General features: G+C 37.4%; 2 long non-coding RNA genes across 4 annotated transcripts; one reads left to right on the forward strand and one right to left on the reverse strand.

Moving 5' to 3' along the window:
- Positions 1–10792: 10792 nt before the first annotated feature.
- LOC149197090 (uncharacterized) lies at positions 10793–24494 on the forward strand. Of its 3 annotated transcripts, XR_016254739.1 has the most exons (5): positions 10793–10936; positions 11039–11074; positions 17014–17106; positions 24191–24293; positions 24415–24494. It is a non-coding gene; the product is annotated as an uncharacterized LOC149197090 (long non-coding RNA). The 3 variants fall into 3 exon arrangements; XR_016254740.1 differs by lacking the exon at positions 24415–24494 and having other exon boundaries at positions 24116–24367; XR_016254738.1 differs by lacking the exons at positions 10793–10936; positions 11039–11074 and having other exon boundaries at positions 16952–17106.
- Positions 20269–24083, reverse strand: LOC149197091 (uncharacterized). The gene is made up of 3 exons (XR_016254737.1): positions 22113–24083; positions 21935–22008; positions 20269–20897 (listed from the first exon to the last, which is right to left on the reverse strand). It is a non-coding gene; the product is annotated as an uncharacterized LOC149197091 (long non-coding RNA).
- Positions 24495–24855: the final 361 nt, after the last annotated feature.

Here is a 24855-nt window from a genome sequence, read left to right on the forward strand (position 1 = left end):
ACTGCCTTTAGAACACGATATGGACACTACGAGTTTGTGGTGTTACCATTTGGGTCAACCAATGCCCCCACCTTTATGTGCTTGATCAAAGGCATATTCCATCAATATCTGGACAAGTTTGTGTTAATTTTTATTGATGATATATCGATATATTATCATAATATGGAGGAATACAAAGAGAACCTCAGGGTAGTATTACAAACCCTCCGAGAACATAAATCATACGCTAAATACAGTAAGTGTGATTTCTTTAAGGAATAGATTTAGTACTTGGGGCATATACTTACTAAATAAGGGATCGTTGTGGATCTCGAGAAGAAAAGAACCATAATGGATTGGCCAGTTCCCAAAGATGTGGCAGACATCAGATCCTTCATGGGACTAGCAGGGTACTACAGGCGGTTTGTGGAAGGATTTTCCAGGGTGGCGTATCCCATCACTTCCTTGGAGAGAAAGGGATAAGCTTTTAAATGGACAACAAAATGTCAAAAGATTTTTGAGAAACTCAAGCATCTGCTCAGCACTGCGCCTATACTAAGCATAGCTCATTCGGGCAAGGACTATGTGGTGTGCATAGATGCGAGTAAGGAAGGGGTAGGGGGAGTACTTATGCAAGAAGGAAAGGTACTTGCCTATGAGTTTAGGAAATTAAAAGAACATGAGCAGAAATATTCTGCTTATGATTTGGAATTGACAGCTGTGATCCATGCATTGAAGATGTGGCGCCATTATTTAATGGGTAAAAAGTTTTTGCTACTGATGGACCATCACAGTCTGACTAGCTATTTTAGTCAGCCTACTTTAAATGTTAGGCAGGCACGGTGGGTAGATTTATTAAGTGGTTTTGATTTCAAGATTAAGTATCTAAAAGGGAAGGAAAACAGGGTGGCGGACACTTTGAGTCGAAAAGTACAATGCCTCTACGAGATTTCTTGCAATGAAGGATAAAGTACCTTTGATGAAGTGATTAAAGAGGTAGCAGAACAAGATTTAATATATCAGCAAATAGGACAACAAGCTCAGAATTCAACCAGCAAAGAAAATCAGCAAGGATATACAATGGATGTTGCTGGCTTGCTGAAATATAAAGAAAGGTTGTATGTGCCCAACCAAAACAACATCAAAAGCTTGATTTTAGATGAATTTCACAAAAGTCATTAGCCTGGGCACCCAAGATATTAGAAAATTATTACTGCACTTCAAAAGGAATACTTTTGGCCAGGAATGAAAAAAGATGTAGCAGAATATTTAACTCGTTGTTTGGAATGCCTACAAGTTAATGCAGAACACCAGCAACCTATTGGGTTATTACATCCTCTTCCAATTCCAGAATGGAAATGGGAAACCATTTCTATGGATTTCATCACAGGATTACCCAAGTCAAAAAGAAACAACGATTCCATCATGGTAGTGGTGGACAAGATAAGTAAATCAGCTCATTTCATACTGGTACAGTCTACCTACAGAGTGGTCCAGATTTCTCATATTTTTATGCAATTTTTTTTTAACTGCATGGGTTACCAAAGACTATAATCTCTGACTGTGATGTAAAATTTACGTCAGTCTTTTGGAGAACCCTGTTTGAGGAATTGGTGACGCAGCAGAACTTCAGTACCGCATACCATCCTTAAACCGATGGACAAACGGAACAGGTGAATTAGGTGGTAGAAGACATGCTAAGGGTATATGTAATGCAACAAACATCTAAGTGAGAAGATTACCTGCATTTGGTTGAGTTCGCATACAACAATGGCTATCATACATCCTTGCAGATGAGCCCGTTTGAAGTGTTGTATGGACGAAAATTCCAGACACCCTCAAGTTGGGGAGGACCAAAGGCCAAGTTGATATTAGGCCCCAAAATGCTTAAGGAAATGGAGAAGATGGTCACGAAAGTTCCGACAAACTTAAAGACCGCTTAAGATAGACAAAAGAATTTTTCTGAATGGAAAAGAAATTTTAAGGAATACTAAGTAGGAGATCATGTATATGTGAGAATTCGAGCAAAACGGAGCACATTACAATGGAGTCGGAGCACCAAATTGGCACCCTAGTTTTGCGGACCATTTCATATCTTGGAAAGAGTTGGCCCGGTGGCATACCAGCTTGCTCTGCCAAGTCATATCCGGGTCCACAACGTCTTCCATGTGTTAGTGCTTAAAAAATACGTCTATGATCCTAAGCATGTAATCAGTTGGCAGGATATTCAGGTAAGAATGTGTCCTACGTAGGCCAATTGGATTTGTTGACTAAGGAAAAACTTACTTAAATTATTGCATGTTTTAGGTCGAACCGGAAGGAGAAATCTTGGTTGAGCCACTGAGTATACTAGATCGGAGAGAAGTAATGTTGCGGAAACGAGTCATCACCCAGGTTAAAGTGCAATGGCAGCACTTTGGGCCAGATGAGGCCACCTGGGAGGATGAACAACTCATGAGAGAAGTTTATCCCAGACTGTTTGCAGCTGGAGAACATCGGGACGATGTTCAATTTCAAGGGGGGAGATGTAATATCCCCAGAATGCTGTAAATATTTTATTTACCATAGTAAAAACAAACTAAAGGATTGGTGTTATTATTTGTTTGAATTAATTAGTATTTTTATTTTATTTAAAAAAATGAGAAATGATTCTTAGTGGCAGAAGATCATGTAACTTTTGAGGAAGGAAGTTGAAAGAAACATTTGCTGGAACCCTAACCGGCTCCCCTGATTGTGCAAGGCTTCCAGGAAAAGGAAGTGAGGGGAAGAAAAAATTGTGCTGTAGAGACAAGCAGGGGAAAGGGGGAGAAATACTTGCTAAGTTTGGTGAGGATCAGATAGCAAGAGTGCAGTGCACAAGCAACTCGCAGAAGACTGAAGGTCTTGTGAACAAGCTAGGGGGGAGATTTGGTCCCGAAAGACAATCTCAAGGTTGGGAGGTGTGACTAGCTACAACCAGAGGTGACCTCTTCCTGTGGAGTTACTTAATTAAAAGCAACTCAGGTATGAGGTACCTTCTCATAAATTGTTGACATGTTGAACTGAGTTAGAAGTGTCTTGTAAGCAGAAGGTTTTCTTTTAGAAGGATTTACAACTAGTATACATTTATAGAAAGACCTAGATGCATTTTATTTACAGAGTTTGATATTTCATAAAGATAGAGAGGAAAATATAGCTGTAGAAAATATAGTTGTCGCAATGAGATTATCTCAATGTGGATTTGGTTATATTATATTTGGCTATTTTATATGTCTTTGACACCCTCTCACTGTGAATATAGTTCATATTACTTGTGGAAAATTCAACACTGACAATCTTTGGAAACTGGAAGAACGACAATTGTACTTGTAAAGAAATATTTTTACAGTTTTGTTGAATGCAGGAATAAACAAGAAGTTATTATTACAGTTCTATCATGTGTAGGAATAAATATGAAAATATATCATTACAATTCTTTAAAAAAGTAGAAATAAACAGAACCACGTTGGGAGAACATGAAATAGGCCACTTGGGCTAAGTTGTACAAGTTTGTCAAAGAAAATATAAATAGATGAAAGTAATATAGGAAATGAGAACACCGTACAAAATTTAAAACACCCCTGTAAGCAAAGATGGTCTACGTGCATGACCATATAAGAACTGATAGAGAAAATATGTTTGCACGAATATCGTAATTAAATGAAATAGACTTAAACCCCATAGTTGATCAGGATTTCAGGTATTTTAACCCTAGATGGACTCAAACAACTCCTGAGAACGACATCCTCAGTAAACCCTACCCATCATTTTAAAACTTCCCGAGGGGTAAAAACCCTCTAGGCAAAATTTCTTGGAACCGACAACGAAGAGCAAATTCCACAGAGGGATTGGTATCCAAAGAAAAATAAAAACCCTAAGCTCTGCCTCGGTATGTCTCTGATAATTTTTACACAAAATTATGCAGTATTATGTGAAACGACGAAAAGCCCCAAATGCGATTTTCGAATAAATTCTTTTATTTGAGATTCAAAAATGATTTATAATGAACTAAATTTCATGCTGGTTTGAGGCCACATTTCGAGCCCGAGAACCATAACTCCATTGCAAGAACCTCATTAAAAATGAACAGTCACAGAATAATAATCATGAGAGATTAATTGGAAGACCCACACAAGAACTATAATATGTAATGGATAAAAGAGTTCAAAACATGTGTACATTTTTCTAGTTTTGCGCCAGAATAACTGTAATATAATCGAGAAATATTCTTACATATTGTAGCCGAAAAACCCTTACATATTCCAAACGAATCAGCAAAAATCTAGACAGACCTGTGCGACAGAGAGCTCAGGAATCGTAGTGGGAACGAAGCCCACTAAGATCTAGGCTCATGCAGAAAGAAACCTTAGAAACCCAAAGCGGAGTTCTCCGACTAACTTAGGAATAATTTCCCTAAAACCCTAACCATTCGGTGACTGTACGTTAATAAATGAAAAAAGAAAAGCCATTAAAATGTGGTGAGCCTAGAGCATATGATAGACAAGGCCCGGAATCCTCCAGCGAGAAAGCACCAACCAGGGTGAATCTTACCCGGAAGCCGTCGAAGCCCAACACTGAAGGAGCGCCTCCCTAACTGGTATAGCTGAGAGACTCAAAGCCGTAAGCTATAACGGAACATCCTGCAAGGTATATAAACGCACATGAAAACAATCAGAGCTACTACTAAACATAATGCATTCAGCTAAGAATTGATAAGGCAGAAAAACAATAATCAGTTGCAAACATCGGGAATACCTGAAATAGACTTGTCCACCACCAAACCATGAGTTTGGAATTGTAAAGACGTCATAAACATAGTCCTATGTATCGAGAGCGGCCAAAGGAAGGGTCACATCAAAGTAGGCTTTGTAGGAAAGCTGCCTAAAAAATGAGGTCATTTCCATTGCAATTCGGAGAAGAGAAAAGTCCCCTAGATAACGCCACCGTAGGATCGCGAGGAGTGTGCTACACCGTCGATGAGGGCGGAGATTCCAAGAGGTGGAGCTGAGGCCGGATGGCCTGCTGAGGCCACGTACAGGACGAAGCAGTGGAGTTAATGTCAATCGCAGCAAGCATGGTAAGCCATGTGATGGCAGCAACATGATAACACCGTGGGTGTTGAGCAACAAGCCGCGTGGATTCCAACAATAATCAAACCATCCCAGTAACTCCAGCCAACTAATTAGCCAGGTCAAAAGACATTAATTCGTTTAATTAAAAATGAAGCCGTAGCAACATTTATACATTGAAATGGGTGTAGCCATCGAGCTATGTATTGTATAGTAATTAGTTTTTTTCTTAATGTGACTGTATATTTAGTAAATTAATATGGTAGAGACATTACAATAGGAGAAACCAAATAGCAGAATGGGATGAAAGTGCACAACATAAATCATGATCCAGAAAGAAAGCAGTATTAGTTGTAATATTACACAATGACAAAGTCGTAAAGACACCCTCAAGCATAAATGCATTCTTATCCTAGAGAATAGTTCCGAACGGAACCTCTTCTCCACCCATCACCTGTGGAAAATCTTTCAATTGAGAAGTGGTTAAGGACTCAACATTAAAAGAGTACTCACAATCACATGATGACAGGTGTTCTTCGTACTACCATTCAATTTCATTATAAGTATCGTTAACTAGTCATAAGGGTGGTTGTCCACAATCGCACGATGAGAGGTGTTCTTCGTACTACCATTCAATTTCATTATAAGTATTGTAAACCAGTTAGAAGGGTGGTTGTCCACATTCGCACGATGAGAGGCGTTCTTCGTACTACCATTTAATTTCATTATAAGTATCGTTAGCCAGTCAGAAGGATGGTTGTGTACAACCGCATGATGCCAGGCGTTCTTCGTACTACCATTCAATTTCATTATAAGTATCGTTAACCAGTCAGAAGGGTGGTTGTCCACAATCGCACGATGAGAGGCGTTCTTCGTACTACCATTCAATTTCATTATAAGTATCGTTAACCAATCAGAAGGGTGGTTTTCCACAATCGCACGATGAGAGGCGTTCTTCGTACTACCATTCAATTTCATTATAAGTATAGTTAGCCAGTCGGAAGGGTGGTTGTGCACAATCGCACGATGACAGGCGTTCCTTGTACTACCATTTAATTTCATTACAAGTATCGTTAACCAGTCAGAAGGTTGGTTATCCACAATGGCAAGAGCTAACTAGCCTGCCATAGGGCATTAAATGCCTGGTTAGTTGCGCCCTCGATATCCCTATAACACATACCCATTATTTTTTATTTATAAAATCACCGCGCGCATGTGTTATCGAGATATCGAGGGCGCAGCTAACCAGGCATTTAATGCCCTATGGCAGGCTGGTTAGCTCTTGCCATTGTGGATAACCAACCTTCTGACTGGTTAACGATACTTGTAATGAAATTAAATGGTAGTACAAGGAACGCCTGTCATTGTGCGATTGTGCACAACCACCCTTCCGAATGGCTAACTATACTTATAATGAAATTGAATGGTAGTACGAAGAACGCCTCTCATCGTGCGATTGTGGAAAACCACCCTTCTGATTGGTTAACGATACTTATAATGAAATTGAATGGTAGTACGAAGAACGCCTCTCATCGTGCGATTGTGGACAACCACCCTTCTGACTGGTTAACGATACTTATAATGAAATTGAATGGTAGTATGAAGAACGCTTGTCATCATGCGGTTGTGCACAACCATCCTTCCGACTGGCTAACGATACTTATAATGAAATTAAATGGTAGTACGAAGAACGCCTCTCATCGTGCGAATGTGGACAACCACCCTTCTGACTGGTTTACGATACTTATAATGAAATTGAATGGTAGTACGAAGAACACCTCTCATCGTGCGATTGTGGACAACCACCCTTCTGACTGGTTAACGATACTTATAATGAAATTGAATGGTAGTACGAAGAACGCCTGTCATCGTGTGATTGTGCACAACCATCCTTCTTCAATGGGGTTATTGCCTAGCTAAGAAATCAGGAGAGCTGTACAACTGCCGGAAAATGGAACTTTTAGCTAATTGAGGCCAAAATATCCCTGACATGTATGTATCACCCTTTATAGTTATATCATGTAAACTCCAAACACACTCAAAAAAATCTGACAAGTGGAATGTTGTCGTGAAGTTCTGTTGTCCTTGCCACATGTGGCCTCTGGTATTTCCACTATGTATGGCCCGGGAAGTGCGGCTGGTTATCCTGAAGTCCTGTTGTCCTTGCCACATGCGACCTTTGTTTGTTGGGCCCGCTCCCCCTCGAAGGCTTGGAACCAAGGTTGGAATTTGTTGTTCAAAATAGTTGTTATAGGGTATTTTGTTGTGCAAAATAGTTGTTAGAGGGTATTTTGGCCATTAAATATGTTTAAAGATTTTGCATGAATGTATCTTGTGATGTGTCTTGAATTTTTATGGAGGACTACAAGTGGCGATGAAAAAAGAAATTGACGTTGGTACATCTCTTCCACTTTATTAATACCTTCTAGATGATTCTCTAGATATAAGTTTGATTCCCTTACCCTCTAGAATACAATGAAGCCAAAATTATTGGTACTATGTATCCAAAAGATTTTTCTATAGAAATTTGTAGGCACATTAACAAGTTATAGGTGCGTAATGAGAGCTTATTTTTTTCCTTTATACAATTTAGGAATACAACTTCCCTATGATTTGGATTTCATTTGCCAATGGATCTATTGAGGGAAAGTCGATGTGTTATCCACTTGTTCCTTGTAATATTACTATGTTGGTTCAGATGGTTGCGTGGTCTTACATTTGGACAGTTGAATGAAGCTTTTATAAGTTCTATTAATTTTCCAGATATAGCAATCACATGTATGGCCAAAAAGAACAATTATTTTAGTAGTCCAAATTTTGATAGTGGATCATTCCTTTTTTGCACCAACGTTAAGATATGAGAAATTGAAGAAAATAAAACTGTTAGAAGGGTTGACAACTTGTTCCAAAGAACTATATACATGTGATGTCATAATATTGTCAAAGGAGACTCCTCGTTATTTGATGCAAAAATTATTAAAGTATGTCTCCGATGTTCATTAAGTGCACTCCACTTTTTCTGCAATGTTTCCATTTATAATCTGTAGAAAAATTCAGTGTGAAAAAAGTTTTGTTACTGACCTCCACTGTTTTGTTTGCCTTGGTTTGGATTTTCTGTTGAGTATTTTGGTGTGAGGAGGAAGGATGAGCAACAACAATGGGATGTGGGTGGAAAGACAGGTACAAATTTAGATCGAGGATGGAAAAATGGGCATGGGGCTTGGGATGGATTCGAGTACCATGGGTGGGCCTCTAGTTTCCCACTCTGGAATTCTTGATGGAGATTAACTCTAGAATTCTTGATGGGGATTATGAGAGGAAGCCAACAATCTATAAGATGTAGATATGGTTTGATCTTGCTAATGTTTCTCTTCGTGTACTGAACTTGGCTTTCCTAGTGGTAGCTTTGGTGTCCACGGCCAAGAGTATGGGATTGTTACTATGTTTTGGGTTCAAGCTTGTTTTGTATTCCAATTCGTCCTATTCTTATTCATTTGAGTGAGCTTCAAGTTATTTTTGTAGTGTTTCATGGCTTGGATTTGGAATTTCAGGAAGTGGGTGTGTCGTATTTTGTGTTGTTGTAGTGCCATATTTTGTGTTGTTGTAGTGTCGTATTTTGTGTTGTTGTAGTGATGATGTTTTTTTGTATGTTTATGACTGTTTTGATCTTAATTTTTGTGTGCAAATTCTTGATGGGAGCTTCAGCTGCAACTGTTTCTCATTCATTGCTTTAACTTATGCTATGTGGGTTAAAAATGGTTCAGAGGAAATCTACTATTCCTAGTAGGAATTCATGCATGCTTGTTGTTTGCAGGCAATCGGGTATCCTCAAGAGTTGTATTCTTAGTTTTGAAAATTCATGTCATTAGAGACACGGTTTAGACATAGTTGCAAACACACATGTATGTCATTGAAGACCTCTTTCTCAAGAAGGAAAGGGATAACCTTCCTTCACACATATAAGTATCATTGAAGGCTTGCTGCTCAACAAGGAAAGGGATAACCTTCATGTCTCTCACACATATATTATTGAAGGTCTGCTCCTCAACAAGGAAAGAGAGAACCTTTAGTAATTTGGCTACCTAAAATTTTGAGTGAAAGGATGGACTTATTCGTTCCAGATAGGTAAAATATCAATGCAATAAATTTCTTCTTCTAGCTTGGAATTGACATGTTTTTGGTGTGAGTAATGTGTTTCTAACATGGAATTGACAGGATTGTGGTGTGAGTTATGTGTTAGAGACTTTCTGTTTTAGAATAGTTGTTATTTATGAACTTATTCCATCTAGTGAGACAAAATATCAATGTAATAAGTCTCTTCTTCTATCTTGAAATTAACAATTTTTTGGTGTGAGTAATGTGTAATGTGTTTCTAACTTGGAGTTGACAAGTCTTTGGTGTGAGTAAAGTGCTTTTAGCTTGGAATTAACAAGTTTTTGGTTTGAGTTAAATGCATTAGAGACTATTTTTGTTTTAGAATGGTTTATAATAATTGTTATTTTTAGACTTGTTCCATCCGGGAGAAAAAATATCAACAGATAAGTCTCTTCTTCTAGCTTGGAATTAACAAGTTTTTGGTATGAATTATGTATAAGAGACATTATGTTTTAGAATTGTTAAAAACAATGGTTATTTTTGGACCTATTCCTTTCAGGGAGATAAAATCATCTATGCATTAAGTCTATTTGTTTAAGTCTCTCTGTCTATCTTGGAATTGACAAATATTTGGTGTGATTAATGTGTTTCTAGCTTGAAATTGATGAATTTTTTGTGAGTAGTGTGTTTCTATGATGGAATTGATAAGTTTTTGGTGTGAGTTAGTCTTATGAGACTATTTTTATCAAGTTTATAAAAATAGAAACTTTTGTGATGTTATCAAAACATAATCCTATAACATGATGTTATGAGATCCACAATTTCCATTTATTATAAGTCTAGTTTTTTTAATTTTTAAAAGGTTCAGATACTGTGCATTAAATCTTGTTAATATTACTATATATCTTATGATCCAAAACAATGCTAAAATATACATGGTGAAACATATATTTTATTTTTAAATCCAATAATATTTATCAAATTATGTAAATCATAACTTAAACCAAATTAATGAATCTGTTTTTTGAGTTTTTATTAACAACATTCAATAGTTTTACTGGGTTGGTCATCTTATATGTCCCATAAGATTTTTTTAGTCATATCTCATATACACAAATGCTATGACATGCTCGGTGAAGGACATTTGATTTCAGGTTCCTAATATTTTATTGTTAGTGTTCCATGAAATTTCAAACCAAGATTCAAGATTTTATAAGTCATTTGGGTGTCATGGTCATTTTGTTTTTTACTTATGATAAATATCTAACATAATTTTGTTATTGAAAAATAATTTATTATGAAAACATAATTTTTATTAATGCGAAACATAAAAACCCAGAACTTCAAAAAAATATGATATATAAAAAAAATTCTAAATTCCAACCGTGCTTGGAACTGCTGTCATCATGGAATTTCTGGGTTTTTTTGTTTTTTTTTGTTTTCGTCTTTAAACTGTAAAGATTCCGCCTGAGATTACATTTTGAAGCGCAATGGGAACCCATTCTCTCTTATCCGATTTCAATTTGACCCTCTCCACTGTGTCCTCTTCTTATACCGTACCCACAGCAGCTACGAATATTGTCTTTATCCACTTCACTGTGCATCTTCCTCTACCCCCTTTCACTTGAGCCCCCACAATAATAGCATTATTAGATTGCAAGGCTTATTTGAGGCTCAAGTGGGGATGCAAAGGTTCTTTGAAATGGTATTGAAGCTTCTTCAGGTTCTAAATCCCCTGGAAGTTGTAATCCTTGAAATTCTACTTCCTAAAGAAGGTGAGATTACATTAAATCATAAATTGTTTTCTTTTAATTCCATCGTTCTGTATCTTAATCTTGTTGATTTCCAGAATTATGCAACCTCGTTTTTTCTTCCAGCAGCTCATATCAGCGGTGAAGTCCTGGCATTCTATGGTAAGTGGATAAGCTGCATGTGAAATCCTTTTCGGATGCTGCTTTGGGAAGATTTGACCTGTTGGATCAGGTGCACAGCAAATTAATTAAACACACAGCAGAAAAATATACAAGCACATAAGACACATCTTTTAACGTGGTTCACCCAACCAATCTGGGCTACATCCACCAAACATAGGCATCAGGAGTTTTATTAATTAAATTGGAGATTACATCATGAAATCCTCACACTCTCTCTTGGCAAATCATCCGAATGACTGCCTGTTAAATAGCACAAAGAATCTAACAGCCTCATAACTCCCTCACATCAAATATAGGAGGCATTAACTCCCTCCCAACAGCCTGGAGCTAATCTAGGAACTAAATCCCTATTGTTGTCATCCTCCAGAGATTTTTGCCTATTTGACTCAAACAGAAAATCTCAACAATCTCCACCTTGACAACAATTCGTCTGATGCCCTGTTATTATTCTTTATCTTTTCTGCAAGCCAAGAGAAGCCAAACACCAGCGTAGCTTCTCCAACAAAACTGGTTTCGTGAACATATCTGCACAGTTCTCCTTTGTATGCACTTTTTCAAGAGAAACTCCCCTTTCAGTGATAACCTGTCTTACAAAATGATATTTGATTGGAATATGCTTTGACTTACTATGATAGGCCGGATTCTTAGCCAAATGTATTGCACTTTGACTGTCACAAAGTAACTTGATGTTGTCCTGTAACCTACCAAACTCACCAAGCAAACCTTTCAACCAAACTGCCTCTTTGCAAGCATGAGAAGCAGCAATGTATTCTGCTTCAGTAGTGGATAAAGCAACAATATTCTGTAGCTTTGACATCCAACTTATAGCTCCACCTGCAAGAGTAAAGACGTACCCTGAAGTTGATCTTCTCTTATCTAGATCACCTGCAAAATCAGAGTCAACATATCCGCAAACAAATTCACTACTCTTATTGTAAGAAATACAATAACTACTTGTGCCTCTCAAGTACCGAAGCACCCATTTCACTGCTGACCAGTGTTCTTTACTCGGATTTTCCATGTACCTGCTGACAACCCCAACTACATGAGAAATATCTGGTCGCGTACACACCATCGCATACATCAAACATCCTACTACATTGGCATAAGGAATTCGAGACATATAATCCTTTTCTTCATCTGTATTAGGACATAAACTCGAAGAAAGCTTAAAATGGGAAGCTAAAGGGATCGACACAGGCTTCACATTGTTCATACCAAACCTCAAAAGTATTTTCTCAACATACTTCTGTTGTGATAGCCACAACTTACCATTGCCCCTGTCTCTGAAAATATCCATGCCCAAAATCTGTCTTGCGGCTCCTAGATCTTTCATATCAAACGTCCTTGTCATCTGAGTCTTCAACCTGTTGATTTCTTCAATGCTTTTGCTTGCTAAAAGCATATCATCAACATATAACACTAAGATAATGAACATGCCATTATTCAACTGTTTGAAATAAACACAATGATCATATTCACTTCTAACATATTTCTGACTCAACATGAAAGAATCAAACTTCTTATACCACTTCCGAGGCGACTGCTTCAGGCCATATAATGACTTCTTGAGCCTGTAGACAAATTTCGCATTGCGATGCTGAACAAACCCTTCCGGTTGTTCCATATATATTTCCTCATCTAAATCACCATGTAGAAATGCAGTCTTAACATCTAACTGCTGCAACTCCAAATCAAACAAAGCCACTAATGCTAACACAATTCTAATTGAAACAATTTTAACCACTGGTGAAAATATCTCATGAAAGTCTATGCCAGCTTTCTGAGAAAACCCTTTTGCAACCAGTCTCGCTTTGTACCTGTCTTCCGTATCATTCACACCTCGTTTCAGCTTGAAGACCCATTTACACCCCACAGTTTTTCTGCCTTTCGGAAGCTCCACCAGATCCCATGTACCATTCTTACCTAAGGCCATCATTTCTTCCTTCATGGCTGCTTTCCATTTGTCACTATTTGAACCTTCTACAGCTTCCTGATAACACAAAGGTTCATCATCATTAGCGATCAAAGCAACTGAATCATCATACCTTCTCGGACGACGTTTGATCCTTGTAGATCTCCTTAAGAATGTTTCTGGTGCTTCCACAACTGGCTGTCTATCAACTGTAGGAATTTCTTCATGATCGCCATCTGAGACCTGTTCATGTCCTCCATCTGAACCCTGTTCATAATCTGATTCTGAAACCTGTTCATGACTAGAATCTGAACTATGGTCATTATGACTATCATTAGAAATGTTGTCAAACTGAATATGCTGGAAATCAGATACATCATCCTGTTTCAATCTTCTATCTACATCTAACTGTACAAGAGAGGATTCATTAAACCTTACATCTCTGTTGATGATGATTTTGCGGGTAGTAGGATCCCACAATCTAAATCCCTTTGTTCCATCACCATACCCAACAAAGACATACCTCTTCGATTTCGGATCTAATTTAGTTCGCTGATGTTTAGGCACTAGAGCATATGCATCACAACCAAACACTCTGAGTTTAGAATAGTCACAAGGGTGTCCTGTCCATACCTCTTGCGGAACCTTGCAGTCTATTGCCGTTGATGGAGATCGGTTTATCACATAACAAGCAGTTGCCACTGCTTCCGTCCACAACTCCTTCGGCAACCCGGCGTTACTCAGCATACACCTTGCTCTCTCTAGAAGAGTCATGTTCATGCGTTCAGCAACTCCATTCTGCTGAGGAGTATAAACCGTGGTCTTATGTCTTTCGATCCCTGCATCCTTGCAATAGCTGTCAAACTCCTTGGAGGAAAACTCACCACCATTGTCAGTTCTTAAACATTTTATAGTTCTACCAGTGCTGTTTTCTACCAATGCTCTAAACTGCTTGAAAACTGTAAAAACATCAGACTTCTTTTTCAACATGAAGACCCAAACTTTCCGAGAAAAGTCATCAATGAATGATACAAAATAAGATGAGCCACCATATGACGCTGTAGGAGCTGGACCCCACACATCTGAATGGATATAATCAAGTAAGCCTTTACTAGTATGTTTGCCTGTTTTAAACTTTTGTTTACTTTGTTTACCAAACAGACAATGTTTACAGAAATCCAATTTTCCAGATCTTAGATTAGGAAGTAACTTTCGGTCAGCCAAAATTTTCAATCCTCTTTCACTCATATGCCCCAATCTTTGATGCCATAAGTGAATGGAACTACTGTCATGTTCAGACACAGACACATGATCTGACCCAGTTCTACCTTCTAACTGAAATAGATTTCCTACTTTCTTAGCTTTCATCACTAGTAAGATACCTTTGTAGATTTTCATAACTCCACCTTGAATTACAGTTTTATATCCATTTGAATCAAGTGCTCCTAATGAAATCAGATTTTTCCTTAAATCTGGTACATGCCTCACATCAGTTAATATTCTAGTTGTGCCATCAAACATTTGTAGTTGTATGCTTCCAATCCCAACAATATTACATGTTACATCATTACCCATGTACACAACACCATCATCAATTGATCTATATGTTTTAAACCAATCTTTATGTATACACATGTGGTTAGATGCCCCGGAAACTAACAACCAATGTTGATCATGTTTTGAAACATTAACTGATAATACCTCATCACTCATACCTGAACCTGATACTGAACCTGTATCCGTGGTGTTGGCTTCCTTCTTTTCTGTCGAAGAGCCTTCTTTAGCAGCCTGTTTTCGCTTCCAGCAATCCTTTTTCAGATGTCCAGCCTTGCCACAATGCCAGCACTTCACCTTTGGCTTCTTTCCTTTGGACTTCGAACGAGAGTCGCTATGCTTTCCCCCGGAGTGTCTCTCTCGTGAGCGACCTCTGGCCATCATTACCTCTGATGTGGAGGTATCTGCATTCGACCTCTTCCTCGTCTCCTCAGCCAACAAGGCTCCAACAACATCGTCAAGTTCAAGAATTTCTGATGTACTAAAACTTATGGAAGTTACAAAATGATCCCAGGATTCAGGTAAAGAACATAATAAAGTTATCGCCTTATCCTCTGAATCAAATTTCACATCTAGACTGTTTAATTGCACCAACAAGGTATTAAAAACATTCAGGTGATCAGCAATAGAGGTACCTTCTTTCATCCGCAAACTGTAAAGCTGCCGTTTCAGGAGAATTCGGTTTGTCAAAGATTTCGTCATATAGAGCTTCTCAAGCTTCGACCACAGGCCTGCAGCGGTTTTCTCTGACACAATGTTAAACAGAACATCGTCCGCCAGACATAACCGAATTCCGCTCAGAGCTCTATCGTCCATCTCATCCCATTCATCCTCTGTCATGGAAGGAGGTCTTTTGTTTTTACCCAACAGTGCTTTCGCCACACCTTGTTGAACCAGCAGATCGTGCATCTTCACCTTCCAGATCTCAAAATTATTCTTGCCATTAAATTTCTCAATTTCAAAACGGGCACTTTGTGTTTTGGCCATCTTGTATCAACAAAAAAACACAATAATCTCCAATATCCAACCAGCAATTAAAAAAAAAAAATTGCCAATGCCTTTGTTAAAAAAAAAACTGCCTATGTCTCTGTCCTTTTGCCTTTCAAAAAAATTTTCTGTGTCTGCCTTTGTGAATTTTCATAAAAAAAGGAATTTGTGCTCCAACTAAGCAATTTCTGGCTTGATCTCTGATCTTTTAATAACAGAAATTAACCGCAAAAGAAATGTCTTTGCCTTAAAGTACACTGGTTTTGTTTAAAAAAAAAAACAAACAATTTTCCTTTGCTGTGCAAATCCAGCGCCACTGCCAAAATAAAACACTCAGATTTTCTCGGCGCACCACAGAACTGGTATACGCAACAGGCTTGGAAACATAACTTTAGGGCCGGGCGATCCAATGATTCTATCTTAAACTTATGTATTGTGTGGCATGAAATGTGCACGTTCCATTCACATGACATAAATCACCATACGTTACATGACCTCTATTCTTCCATATACACATACATAAATCCACCATATGCACTTTCCATATGGTATATATCACATGCGTTTCAACTTTTGTTTTTTCTTTTAAACATATATATATCTCTACGCTGTTTATTTCACTGTTTGAAAACCATTTCCACGCTGTTGGTTTTGGATTCACGCACCAGCAATTTTATAATTACATGCACCAGCCATATGTAAAACATACCAGGTCAATGTGTGCTCCACGGCTCCGCGTAAATCAGCATGTAAACAGCTCTCAGCGCGCACAGGCAGCAACAAAACAAATGAGCTTTACACAGCACCTCCAGCACCACGCTTCAATCTTTCAAAGGCAGCACCAATCTTTCATACCCAGCGATGAAAGATACGCACCAGCTCTTCAATACGCCCAGCTCTTCAAAACGCATTCACACGCATGCAAGTTCACGCCCGCACCAGCTCTGGTTAAACACAGCAGTCACGCACAGCGCCTCCAGTCAGCTTCTCCAGGCACCTCACCTCCAACATGCTCTGATACCATTTGTTGGATCAGGTGCACAGCAAATTAATTAAACACACAGCAGAAAAATACACAAGCACATAAGACACAGCTTTTAACGTGGTTCACCCAACCAATCTGGGCTACGTCCACCAAACATAGGCATCGGGAGTTTTATTAATTAAATTGGAGATTACATCATGAAATCCTCACACTCTCTCTTGGCAAATCATCCGAATGACTGCCTGTTAAATAGCACAAAGAATCTAACAGCCTCATAACTCCCTCACATCAAATATAGGAGGCATTAACTCCCTCCCAACAGCCTGGAGCTAATCTAGGAACTAAATCCCTATCGTTGTCATCCTCCAGAGATTTTTGCCTATTTGACTCAAACAGAAAATCTCAACATGACCGTCAATCCTCTGGTGCTTTTGAAATAACCTCACTGTAAGGAACTTCGACTTGGGTTCTGTGCAGCAAGTTTGTCACTGTGATCTTAAGCTGGAGAACACACTTTTGGATGGAAGTTCCGTTCTTCGTCTGATGATATGTGATTTTGGTTACTGAAAGGTATTTATTTTTTACTTCAATGTTTTTTCTCTGAGAATGGGTCTTTCAAGGAGGTTCAGAGTCCTTGGAAAATACAGAGAGACCGAGTTTAAGACTGAGTCTTCGTGTCTCAATTGCTAGAGTGATGCATCAAGCTAGGAGGTAAGGATTGTTTCTCTAAAAGGGGATCCTTTCTACAACTAGGACAAAATTTCTACTTTGACGGATGATCTGAGTCTGGCATGGTGCCTGTGGAGTGGTCTTCCATTGCCTCTATTTTGCGCCTAATCTGTGCCATGATTGTGCCTCTGTCATCAAACTCCTCAATTTTAAACCCCATGTTAGTCTGATCCTTGTATGCTTCGATGAGTTGCACCAGGTTTTTAGTTGTCTTAGCAATTTGCATTGAAATGATAACAACTCCTGCATACATCTGATGGAAGTCAATTAGCACTGCTTTTCAGTATCAGGATGCCAAGTACATGTGTACTTGGGGTCTTCATCTCAAATGGGTTTGACAAAATTGGGTTGTTGCTTAGTTCCTTTGGAACTCTCTTCCCAGCTCCATGTCAATCTTTGTGCCTTGAACTCTTTTTATCGGTTCATTAACTTGCTCCAATATATTTACTTTCATTATCCTCTGGAAATTCTTAGTTGCCAAATTAAACAGAAAACATCAAGTAAACTGGAAAAGATTCAATGTTTAAACTATTGTAAGCTTCCAGTTCCAATAATAGCCAACTTTCATGTACTGCAAACCAAATTGGCAATCAATGGGATATTTGCACGTATTTTCCGTGCAGCACCTGTATTAAACTTCAACATGAAACAGCCTTGGCCGTTTTGCTACCATTAGCCTTGGGTGTAACTATCAGTGTTACATGGGGATGTGTTACTTTGGCTGAGGGGTGTGTCTTTCAAGCTTCTGATATTTCTGGGATGGTGAAACTAGTGGAGGACAGGTTCTCCCCATGATTTATGCTCAGTGGCCTGAGAAAAAGTCAACTTTCTCACACACAATAAAATCAAAACCTTGAAGTAGATGTGAATATTTATGCCATGCCTTTTGTTGTTCATATTTGTGATTTGTCAATGTTTCACATATATTAAGGGGTCTCAAGTTTGAACATTCTACTCTATCGGGGATCCCAACATTTCCAATCATGTTTTTAAAAATTGGGGGGTGCCTGCACATGTCCCTCTATTTCAGCATTCTTCCATACTAGAAAGTTGGTGGAACATTGGTAATTATGGGGGGATTTTATTTTTGAAGGACTGGCCTGATGACTCCTCGTGATTGTCTTTATTCAGCTGTGAATATTAGAACGGTGTTATATTATTTTGCATGATGAATTATAGATGGGAAGAATTATTTCAAGTTCAGCATCCAGATTTGTACTTCATATGCACTGGTTCTGTTAATTTATGTCAGTTTACTTAGATTAGTTATATCTTTAGTACACTTCCTATGGTGTATTTTTCATTATTCAGTTACTAAACCAAGAGAAAATGCTTTGCTACTACAAAGGCAGGGACTTGTTGCTTGCAATTCCTGGCTAATTATGTCATCAATATCGAAATAGTAGAATCTGAATTGGCTGTATTGGCCGAATAAGTATTAGATTAAATAGATATAATGGTTTCTGAATATTCTTTTAGTTGATGTTGCCTAGGTTTAGGTGGTTGTTTTTCTAGTCAAATATAATTAAACATTTTCCAAAATTATCAGCTTTTCAGATTAAAATAATTATCAAAATTGGCAAAACTGAGTCATTTAGGGTGAAAATTCCAACCCAGCGATGCCACATTTTTTCCATTTCCACTGATGGTCAAGCTCTCCACGTTTACCTTGCTCGACAGTACGGCACTCAGTCTTCGATCATTGTACTTTCGGCGATGGAAAAATCCACAAATCTTTTTATAATTATTTAGACTTGAAGCAATTTTTCCTTCTTTCTGAATGGTAGGATACATTGCTCATGCTGTGTGAAGGAAAAACTTATCTTCGCCAAGCCTTCACTCTACTCCATTCAAAACCTAGGAAGGGACTTGGCTTATAATGGCTCAACCACAACACTCTTGACTTATGCCAAATATTTTCTGCTCCAAATCTTTTGAAGTCTTCAACAAGGAATCTCCAAGTCTGCTTCAAGAGAGGCTACAATGTTGCTCCAAAAGTTAACCCAAGGTCTGCCCTAAAAGGTACTTCTTCTACTTCTGGTTCAAGATTTGTTCAATAGGCTTCAAGATTTCTCCAAAAAACTCTCCAAGATGCTGATTCAAGGCTTATTCAAAAAGCTTCAAATTCTGTTCAAGAGGTTGATACATAATGTCTTTAGAAGCTGTTAAACTAAATTTTCTTTAATAATTTCTATCATTACATTAAACTAAATTTTCTTTACTTTAAGGAAAAATAAGTATAATAAACCATATTTTGTTTTGTTCATATTAATTTCCCACTAATTCTTCTCACCAGCTTCTCAACCAAAATAATTTGAAAAATCATATTAAAAATAGTAGTGGTTTAATTACGCAGTAAGGCAAACTAGAAAATTATTAGAAGTAATGAATCTGATCAAATAAAAGACACCACCAATTTGATAACAAATTTACTCTGCCAAATTTGTGCAACATTAAATATAAATCTAGGCTTCAACTTGGTCTTCAAGGTCTTATTCAGATCTGCTTTAAGAAGGACTACAATGTCTGCTCCAAACTTTTGCTCCAATACTCTTCCAATCTGCACTAAAAGTGAGCCCCAGACCAATTTGATAACAAATCTACTCTGCCAAATTTGTGCAACATTAAATATAAATCTAGGCTTCAACTTGGTCTTCAAGGTCTTATTCAGATCTGCTTTAAGAAGGACTACAATGTCTGCTCCAAACTTTTGCTCCAATACTCTTCCAATCTGCACTAAAAGTGAGCCCCAGATTTTCTGCTCCAAATCTTTTCAAGTCTTCAACAAGGAATCTCCAAGTCTGCTTCAAGAGAGGCTACAATGTTGCTCCAAAAGTTAACCCAAGGTCTGCCCCAAAAGGTACTTCTTCTACTTCTGGTTCAAGATTTGTTCAATAGGCTTCAAGATTTCTCCAAAAAACTCTCCAAGATGCTGATTCAAGGCTTATTCAAAAAGCTTCAAATTCTGTTCAAGAGGTTGATACATAATGTCTTTAGAAGCTGTTAAACTAAATTTTCTTTAATAATTTCTATCATTACATTAAACTAAATTTTCTTTACTTTAAGGAAAAATAAGTATAATAAACCATATTTTGTTTTGTTCATATTAATTTCCCACTAATTCTTCTCACCAACTTCTCAACCAAAATAATTTGAAAAATCATATTAAAAATAGTAGTGGTTTAATTACGCGGTAAGGCAAACTAGAAAATTATTAGAAGTAATGAATCTGATCAAATAAAAGACACCACCAATTTGATAACAAATCTACTCTGCCAAATTTGTGCAACATTAAATATAAATCTAGGCTTCAACTTGGTCTTCAAGGTCTTATTCAGATCTGCTTTAAGAAGGACTACAATGTCTGCTCCAAACTTTTGCTCCAATACTCTTCCAATCTGCACTAAAAGTGAGCCCCAGATTTTCTGCTCCAAATCTTTTCAAGTCTGCAACAAGGAATCTCCAAGTCTGCTTCAAGAGAGGCTACAATGTTGCTCCAAAAGTTAACCCAAGGTCTGCCCCAAAAGGTACTTCTTCTACTTCTGGTTCAAGATTTGTTCAATAGGCTTCAAGATTTCTCCAAAAAACTCTCCAAGATGCTGATTCAAGGCTTATTCAAAAAGCTTCAAATTCTGTTCAAGATGTTCATACATAATGTGTTTAGAAGCTGCTCCGAAGCTCTTCAAGGGTTACTGAGAGTCATTCCAAGTACATCACTCGACATCACTGGTTTGAGATCATTGCACTGGTCAATGTTCTGATTTGGAGCTCAAAACATAGAAACTATTTGCACAATCGCATTGATTCCTCACAGTGTTCCACTATTCATCATTTATTCCATTGTACATACCGACACTTACTTCGGACTTGCATCAACTGAGCATGGCCAGTTTTCCTAATCAGCAGAGATCTAAGCCTTGCATATTACCCTTTGCAATCGACTTCTTAAACTGTTCAATTAAACTGTTATATGTACCTTCGCTGACAACTTGAAGGAGGTCTGCAATTTTTATTCACAATCTGTCTAAATTTATAGTATGCCCCAGCTCTCTAGTAATTGTTCCCATGGTATTGTTGGAGGACAGATCGATGTTTGATACTTCCAACAGTCTCTAACTCAGTTTCGAATTCCCGCAAGCTTTGTGGATAGTGTGTGTATAGTCTTTTAATAGCAACTGACTTACAGTTCTTAAGATCACATCTGTAAGCTGTGCTTGTAGCACCCTTGCCAATTATGAATTTCTCATTCAAGTTTTCGGTCATTCTCATTTTATCATCATACATGTATAGGGCCATATCCATGTGCAATATTACAAGCCTTGGAGAACCTGGTCAGGACATGCAAGAATCTTTTAACAACAGGCATAGATATTGATGGTGAGATGATAGCATTACTCCGAAAAATAACAAATTTAAAATGAGGCATAACACCTTGACCCGTTTTGCTTGATGACCCTTTAGTGAATGGTTTATGTTGATTTGAAAGGTAGAGAGTGATGGTGATTACACACACTAATATCACTGAACCTAATGAGATGCAAACAATAGCTGTTGTTCACACAGAAGCTGTCCATTTACACAATCAATAGATAACACTATGAATATAATCTAAAGGATATTTAATACAAATCTATGGAATCTGATTTGTAATATCTAGTTCTGTTATCACCTTTTGGTTGTCTAGCAGATATCCCACAAAGTCATCCAATCCAATAGCCACAGAGACCTGGATTTCCAAAAAAACTGAGGCAAAAATCGTTCCCATCAGATAAAATGTACAGACTTGAGAATATCAAGAAGAAAACTGAATTTGATCTAGAAATAAAATGTGTTCATTATATCTATACCTTTCTGGGGTAAACCTTGTAAAGTTCTGTGTGACAGGAATATTCCCAGACAAATTGTTGTGGCAGAGGTTTCTGTAAAACAAATTGATCGTTTCCAGTATGAATAAGTACGAGTTGATATACGAGGATTGTTTCCTCTGTAATTTCACGATGAAATGAACAAAAAATAGCACCAATTCAGGCAAATTCTTATAGAGTAGTAAGGCTAAAGCAGTTGTTCAATTGCCATGGCATCTCCTCTGATAAACTGTTGTTATTCAATATCCTGTATATTATCCACTTACAGAGTTATTTTCAGAATAATTGTGAGGGTATTAATAAATTGTAATTTAGGGACAATAAAGAATGTAGTAAATGATATTTATAGACAATATCCACACTAAAGAATAGTTAGACAGAAAATGAGATGCTAATATATATGTCACATAAAATGTGTAACAAAAATGAAGGTGGCATTGTTTATTTGGGAAATGCTAATGTATTTACAAGCGTTCCAGGTATTTTTGTTCCAAGCAACCTTTAAGGAAAATCAAAGACAAAGATGTAAAGATGGGATTATACAATGTGATACAAACCAAGCCATTTGTAGATAAATTGTAGAAGAGAAGATCTATGGTTTATATGTTAAGCTAAATGTGCAACTCTGAGTAGAAGCTATGGGTTCATACTATCACCTCAATGTACTATCATACTTCTTCAATGATTTTAATGATCAACTATATATATATATATATATATATATATATGAAACACAGAATGCCTTTGTAAATTCTTGAATCTATAAGGACCCTGGCCTGAAAGTTGCATTAATTGCATTCATATGTAGAAGAAAAGAGATGGAAATTTAAAGAAGCTTAAAACAGTAAAAGAGCAAAGAACAAGGCTCTACTTCGAATGAGAAATGAATATAATGGATCCCTCTGACTCAGAATTTTTTTACAATAAAAAATGGCCAATCAGGTCTACAATTAAAGAACTTAGTCTTCTGCCAAAAGTTCCTCTGTCCCTGAAGTCTTCAGCTGTTGTCTATATGCTCTGTGAATGGTAAAGTCCTCCCTGGAATTTTGAAGCTGAATACAAAAATAGTATGAAGATCAGATGAGCCCTCGACATCTTAATGTATTAGCTGTACGCTTCTCATTAAAAATAGAATTCTGTTGTAATGTATTAAATCCTTTGTAAGCTTTCATTGACACGTGCTTTGACATCTATCTTAGTTTATCCACTAGCTCATGTTGTAGTAATTTACCATCAATTTTCAAAATAAAAAATATAATACTACTGTTCCATGTAACAAGTGAACACGAGGATGCACACATGAAATTTGAAATGGATCCAATGTGTCCCACAGACTATAATCACATAAGTTTAGACTTGAAGCAATTTTTCCTTCTTTCTGAATGGTAGGATACATTGCTCATGCTGTGTGAAGGAAAAACTTATCTTCGCCAAGCCTTCACTCTACTCCATTCAAAACCTAGGAAGGGACTTGGCTTATAATGGCTCAACCACAACACTCTTGACTTATGCCAAATATTGCTACCAGAGATATGCTTTGCATTGGATTCCCATGAAATGACAACATGCCATCATTAGAAGGGTACTCATATTAACCAAACTTCCGCCATCATTAGAAGGGTACTCATATTAATCAAACTTCCGAGTATGATATGCCTTCTCCATTCAGTAAACTCAGGGCTAACACTCACACTCAGATATATTCTTTTCTTAGGAGACCAAGAAGATCAACTTCTTTTATTTCTTCACTTCTTATGTTAAATCTATTGTTAGCTGCAACTTTGTGATTGATATCAAGCAGGGGACAAATCTTGTGAGGTGTGTTTGCACTGAATGCTGGCTGATGTGCTGCTTTCCATCATTTTTTATGTTTCTTGGGTTGAACCTCCAGTAACGATTCTTGTTATATTTCTCTCTAGTACAATTTCTAAATTTAATGATATCATATTGTACTAAATTTAACGATATCATGTTTGTGACTAAAGAACATCAGCAAGGTTGCTAGTGCTCAGAAACAGGCTTTGCTTTTATCTTTAATGAGTCAATATTTTCTTGGGCAGAATTTGGCAAAAGAAATTGTAAGATCGAGGCAAGCTATTCAGTGCCTTTATGAGAACAGGGCACAGCTGAATTCGATATCTACGCACCTTGGAGAAAGTGGTGGTAATTTTTTCTTTACTACTTGTTCTCGGATCATCTTGCATGTAGTTTAATCTCTGTTTTGTTATTGAATTTCTCCCTACCTTTATCTGACAATATCCATTTTTTACTATATGTGAAGCAGTTGCAAACTAATTTGTAGTTGCTGTTCAACTTTCAGCGTTGAAGGACATTTCTGGACATTCTCTGTATTGCTTCAACTCCGGTAACAACCTTAATCTCCTTTCCAAGTTTTTGCTTCATTTCTATTTCATCCATGGACCATGATAGAAAAATCCTATTCCATCAATTGTACATTAGCCACTCAACAACTATAGAGTCTTACTTGAAAGCAAAAAGTGTTTTTCATATATTTAACATTATGTATATTATAGAAGTAAAAGATGAGTCTTTTATCATATTGTTCAAGTTCCTTTGGAGACAATGCTTAATAGTAAGTGGGTATTATGGTAAACATTTTTATTTGTTGGGGCACCCACATTTGCCTAGGATTTTATAATATAAGAAAACCTTTAAATCCTTGCAAAACCTTCCTCGTGAGGATTAGATTGTGTGGATTATGTTG

The sequence above is a fragment of the Pinus tabuliformis genome, chromosome 2_2 (assembly GCF_031772625.1).
Source record: "Pinus tabuliformis cultivar Carrire ecotype Pingquan chromosome 2_2, CPIR1, whole genome shotgun sequence".
Classification (NCBI taxonomy): Eukaryota; Viridiplantae; Streptophyta; class Pinopsida; order Pinales; family Pinaceae; genus Pinus; species Pinus tabuliformis.